The sequence below is a fragment of the Sinocyclocheilus grahami genome, unplaced genomic scaffold (genome assembly GCF_001515645.1).
Source record: "Sinocyclocheilus grahami isolate Dianchi unplaced genomic scaffold, SAMN03320097.WGS_v1.1 scaffold5.1, whole genome shotgun sequence".
Lineage (NCBI taxonomy): Eukaryota > Metazoa > Chordata > Actinopteri > Cypriniformes > Cyprinidae > Sinocyclocheilus > Sinocyclocheilus grahami.
Window position 1 is genome coordinate 1,937,587 of NW_015505184.1, and position 6,515 is coordinate 1,944,101.

Below are 6,515 nucleotides of genomic sequence, written 5' to 3' on the forward strand. Positions count from 1 at the left end.
TATATATATATATATATATATATATATATATATATATATATATATATATATATTCTGCTAGAAACATTATTTCAAAATGCATATGTTTATTTCTATAATGATGTTATCTGCTGTGTACTTATGAACAAATGTTTTTATTTTATCTGGAACAAAACTGTCAAACCACCACTGATACAGCCAATTCAATGACTGATAAGGTGTGGGTGTGAGTTCCTCATGACAGTACACCAGTAGTTCTAATTATAAAGTTTACAACAGACCCATCACTGCTAACTGAAAGACTTTTTAAGGTGTCACACAGAAACAGTCATTTCAATGCAATTCAAAACAAGTCATTTCAAAGCAATGAAAACTGGATAGAGTTCAATAACTTCTGTTTATACTCATTTCTGCAAAGGGAGAATACCTTTTTTTGTATTTTAGCATCCTCAATAGGCTTTTAAAAAACTTGTGAAATAATTACTTTACTTCAGAACTGCTTCATGCCAACAATAACCTGACTTCTGTTATGATATAAGAACTTATTCCTCTTACCTTTATATTGTTCCTTTTATAGTGAATGGAAAGACCTTCTTTCCTACTGGATAGGCTATGATTGTTTCTGACGTAAACACAAAGTTAATTTTGTCTGCTATTGAAAAATTTATAAATAACACATGATGTTCTGTAACCCATAGTGGGTTGAGACTAAAATTACATCCCTGGACTGGTATGTTGAACACTTGGCGAACCCAGAAGCCACTTCCCGTAAACTATGACTGATTATATACTGTAATACCATAAAAACATCCTCATGTGGGACCAATCAGCACCCACAATAAACTGTAAAACCAGTAACCCCAGCTGTTTAGGCCTACACCCAAGTGGTCAACGAAAAGACATTTTTGTGTGCTCATAAAAACCTGTGCAACATAAAGTGAATTAATGTAAAAGAAACTGCATCACTGCAACATGCCTATTTCTTTAGAGATTTTTTTAATAGTATGCAGAAAATGTTAGTGCTCCCTTAAGTATAACTTGCCACTGAAATAACTGTCTTGTGATATCGCTGCAACAGCCGGGAAAGCTATAAACTAGCTATAATAAACGTCAACTTGATAACAGATGCCAAATTTTTGTTGCTTTTCTGCTTGACAGGTAATATCGTAGATGTCTATATCTATATAATAATATAATATAATTGCCTAGTCACCATGGATACGACAAAGCAATGGGTTGTGGAAAGAGAAGGCTTGACGATTTAAGCAAAGTCTTGAGGAAGTTGTCTTAACAGCACCCTGTCTTTTTATTAGATTATATAAAATTGCTGCTATTTTCACAAAAACCTGATATTCTATATTGTTCAGCATACAGAATAAATCATGTATGCAGCTGTTTAATAAGCACTGAATATGAAGTATTCTCTAAAACTTTTTATACATGGCTTGAGCTGCAATGCACCTGACAATGTAGTGTTTTCTGAGCTAATGTGCTTCATTGTCGATATTAAACAGTCTAACCTCATTTAAAAAACAAACAAACATTCAACTCTCCTGTCAAAATATGATATAGTGGAAGACTGAAATGTCTTAAAATGTGTTGCAAAACGTCTTCTTGTGACTAGCAGTGGGAAACTCATTCTAGTATGACATATTAGGTAAATGCTGCTGTTTGTCACAATGTTTTCAACTCAGTTCTAGCTTTTTAGTTGTTAAGTATGTATTGTGTAGGCCTATGCATTAACTCCAATTGAGATCTGTACTGTTTCCGTACTTCTCTATAAAAATGTATTATATCATCAGTGTAGCTGTTTTTGTTAGTAGATGGCTGTGTAGCTAAATACTTTTGAAGTTTAGATTTACTGTAGTCTTCTTCAAATTAGGAGCGGTTTATAACTTTGGACTAACAATTCAGACTATCATTGCTTAAAGTATTTGACTGTATTACTTATAACAGAAGTGGTACCAGTGCCCGTCTGGTGGTCCCAGAGTATTTTTTATTTACTGTGACAGTATAAAATCATTGCTAGTTTGGATTATGATTATGATTCTGACTGTGTATCTAAACCCAAGAAAGATTTATCTTCAAATGATGAATTGTAATGGAATGGGAGTTAATTGTGAGTATAGGGAAATAAGTGCCTTTTCATCCTCTAATCTTCCACTCAGTGCCACCGGAGTGAATGAACGCCTGTGTCCGCTGCTCCACAGCGGAAGTCCCCCCTGCAGACAAGCTGTCTCTCTGTGTGTTGCTTTGGCTGATGGTTGGCAGAAATGGGATTAACAGTGTTTTCATACAATGGTGCCTCTCATATGACATCATGCTGACATTTTCGTCTGCACTGAATACCTTTACAGACAAAGGCAGCAGCAATCTAAACTGATCAAACAGAAAATGTCCTTTATCTGATTGTCCATTTCCTTCATTAACTCACCATGCCTGAAAAGAGAAACCATCATCCCATCATGATTCATGCTTTTACAAATATGCTAATCCACAAATCTTATGGCAAAAAAACAAAACAAAAAAAAATGTGTGGATGTCTCCGACAGCATGTCCACTGACCACCCATATTCTGTTAAATGACTGGCTAAAAAACACTTTCTCGGTCTGGCAAACTGTAATCATATTGGCTGACTTTATGCAGCTTTCAGGAACAATAGAACAGGATTTTTTAAATTCCGTCTGGAAATCAGGCAATGTTTGCAAGATACAATAACTGGATTTGCCAGTTAATAGCAATATATATTAATGTTAAATAATTCATTTTTAATTTTGGTCTGACATTTTCAGCTTTTATGCTAGCTAGTTATACGCTAATGTGTGTGTGTGTGTGTACATATTTGTTTAGTTTGAATGCTGTAACTGCAATTTGTAATAATGTGCTTGTACAGTTCGCAAAAAATTGCCAATGTATTGCTGCCTTCACATGTTGAATTACCAAAATATAGATTGCCAACTTGGAAATGGCCTAACCCCCTAAATTCGTTGACTTATCCTCTCCAAAAATTGGCAGAGAAGAGGGCAGTTTCAATAGTGAATTGTTTGTATAATAAAAATACATAGCAGTTTCGGTCATATACAAAGTTCTGGCATGAAACTCAATATGACATAATGACATCATTATCACATCTGACAGCTGATTGGTTTTCTCTTGTATCGGTAGCCAATGAGCTCGCTGCTCAACATTCAAATACTTGGCTAGTGTTTGCTGTAGCAGTAGCAGCGCACTTCAGAAACCCTCCACCTTCCCCAGCTCCACCTGTATAAATCTGCTATGGGGTGATCAAGTATGCTATATGGGGGTTAATCATATATGTTATATGTGCAGCAGCAATATTTCTTACTTGCTCACAGCAGCATGTTGTGGATGTATTGGCAGTAGCAAGTCACGGTACTTGCTCTGTCACAGCAGCAGCATAGCAGATCTATTCCGCCAACACCAAATACATTAACATTGTCATGTACATTGCCATGCCAATCCCTCCAAGAGTTGTCATGACAGAAAACATTTATGTGCACAATATTTTTTTTGTCTAATCTATTCTGTTTGACCACAAAAATTAAGTAGATTGTCATCAAGTCTGACATTGTCTCTTCAATGGGAGCGTAGAGGTGCGATTTGAAACGTGAGCGCGAGATGTCGCTGTGGGACACGTCGTCATCACTGCAGCAAGGTGCTCGGATGGGGATGGTCCAGCAGGGAAGAGGAGGAGAGAGAGGGAGAAAGCAGGTGCTGCTGTTGCTGCTGCTGTGTCCGTGGCTACCCACCGCAGTTTTCCGGTCTCCTTCTATCCTCACGGTTTTCCTTGGATACCTAGCGGATGCTATCCTTTCCTCGACACGCCAGCATCTCTTCTGCTTTCAATGCCAGTCGTTGGGAATGATTTCCGTGTGTCGCTCGCTGTGAATTGTCGGCATTAATAGGGGAGGGGAAGCGAGAAGAGCGTTGTTCTTCTGGACATTATTCGGTAAGCGCAATGTCATTCCAGTTGCATTTCCAACTGTCACATTCCCCACCTACAACCACGATATCTGCCAAGAAAACGCTCGAAACAGTTGCGAAACCCCCGGTACGCGTATTAACAGCGCACGTTATGTGTTTGTTAGCATGTGGATGTGGCTGGTTTTGTGTTGAGTTTTTTTTCTTTATCGCGTTTAATGCACGTATTCAGACGGCTGTGAGCGCGGGCTGGGAACTGAAAATGGAATCCATTAGAGCATCATTCTCCAACCAAGACGGATGGGAGGGGGAGCGCGAGCACCGAAAACCTATTACTTCCCTATTGACCTAAATTTCAATGATGTATTTATAAGATTACACTAGTCCACGGACATGACCGCTGCTTCTTTGTCTAGTTTGACAGCATGTTCCTCGCATTTCGTTATGAAATCCAAACTGTCAACGGCTTTGCTTGTAAAGCACCGTTTTCATTTGTGTCCATTCATTTTGAATTCTTGATTTACTGGTACGTTTAGCCTAATTTTTTTTTACCATTACGACTGAAAATGAGCATATTTGACCGTCTAACATAGAAAAATCCTTTATAAGACATTGTTTAAATAGATGTTGAGTATGAACGATGAATAAAGCCTATTAGTTTAGGTGTATTAATGTGGAAATGGGAGGGTTGTATGTGGCTAGACTGACCGCCTCTCTCTGCACTTGCTTAGGTGAGGCTGTCTTGAAAAAGAATAAACAATAATTCAGCTGGTATAGTAACTATCAGGCCCTCATGTCATATATGTTTATTAATTTATTGGCTATTTGAATAATATGCTATCTTTTCCCACACGTGGCACATTCATGTATATGTTATCCATAGTATGCTGGTGCTCACTTATGCATAAGCAGCTCATTAACAAGATAATTATCACAGTTAACACTTTTATTTTCTTACATTTTTTTTGATAAATGTATGGTTAAAAAAACAGGCCACTGTGGTTGCAAGAATTTTACTGTAAAAATATTGTAGTCTAAGGGTTGCAAAATTTACGGGATGGCATTTTGGTGACTGTATATTTTACAGTTCCTAATTGTGTCTAAAAATGTGATCTAAAAATGTGATATTTCATGCAGAGAATTCTGGGAATCCCCCTTTACCTATAAATTAGAAGGCTGGTGATTTATTTTACACATAAGAAGCAGAATTTTAACAATCATTTACACTTAAAGTATACTTATTGCTTTGTTAAATAGGCTACAATATACATTGTATTTTTTCTCTTAATAATAATTCAGTTTTTTATTTATACAAATATGTGTATATATATACATATATATATATATAGAGAGAGAGAGTAATATATTATAGTATAATTACATTAAAATAGAACATTATTTTTTATCATAATATATTTACCATATATAAGGTTTCTTACAGTTAACCAATTAGCAGAACATTTTACAGTGTAGGTATATTAGCAGTTATTCTTTTTTTTGCAGCAACAAGGAGAGATGAAGTGTTGCTGCAAAGGTTTGATTTACTGATACATTAATGCACAAAAGTACTTTTCCACTGAAAAAAATCAAAAGAGATATAATGCAACAGAGAGAGAGAGGGGGAGATGGAGAGAGAGAATATTGATCGTTCAGGGGATCGGACATTCTCAGGTTGATCATAAATTATACATTGCATATGATTTTTTTTCTTTTTTTTGTGCAAAAAGGTTTCAGCAGACCTGCCCCTGGTATTCAACATTTTAATGTGCTGATGCACCCACACCAAGAGCATGCTCTCAGAGAGCAACAGTGCATGACTGTGAAATATTGTATGCATACTGGTATTAACCTGCTAGCTACTGTATATGGCTGCATATGATTTAGAATGGAGGAGCTGTGTATGCATTTTTTAATGGGTCATGTTCACTTAAAGACCTCATTGAGGTATCTCACAGAATAACAGGATGAGCGGCTCTTCTATTATTTGCAATATACAATCAAAATTAGTGCAAAATGCATTCAAAACACCCATAAACATTTATAAAATTTTTAGCTAAATGTTAAATGTTCAAATATTCAATACAGATAGAAAACAGTTATGACCTGACTTTCTCAATAGATCTCCAAATTCAGAATAATGGACAGGCAATCAATAGCTTAAACTTGGTGTGAAGACATTAAAATGTGCAAAAGCAGAGTGCTGCTATTATTATTAATTATTAAAATGGTGCAGCACATGGAGCACATTAGTACTTATAATAGGCGTTTTACTAACAATTAGTTTTTTCTTGTCATTATCCCAAAGCAATTCCTGTTAGTTTTTATCATTTTTCTGTTTGGTCATTGTTAGCCTGTAGAGGTAGTCTTTATTCAGAGGTAGTCTTAATTTCATACTATATATATGATCTAACAGGTTAACCGCCGTTTCTTTTAGATTGATCTTGTTTTATAAATGCAGGTTTTGTTTTATTTGCCATAAATATTTAGTTTTACATTTTTGATAATTTTGTTTTGTTTTGTTATAAGGTAACAAAGGAACTATATCATGCTCATATAGTGTTCAGTATTCTGCTCAGGAGAAAGTAATAGACTT

General features: G+C 35.9%; 1 protein-coding gene across 1 annotated transcript in view; it reads left to right on the forward strand.

The window, feature by feature from the left end:
* The first annotated feature begins 3,693 nt into the window (after nucleotides 1–3,693).
* LOC107585900 (catenin delta-2-like) overlaps nucleotides 3,694–6,515 on the forward strand; it is a 36,720-nt gene continuing 33,898 nt past the window's right edge. Inside the window, exon 1 of the mRNA XM_016273084.1 lies at nucleotides 3,694–3,950. The gene's annotated coding sequence lies outside the window, so the exon portion shown is untranslated. The remainder of the gene's footprint in view (nucleotides 3,951–6,515) is intronic.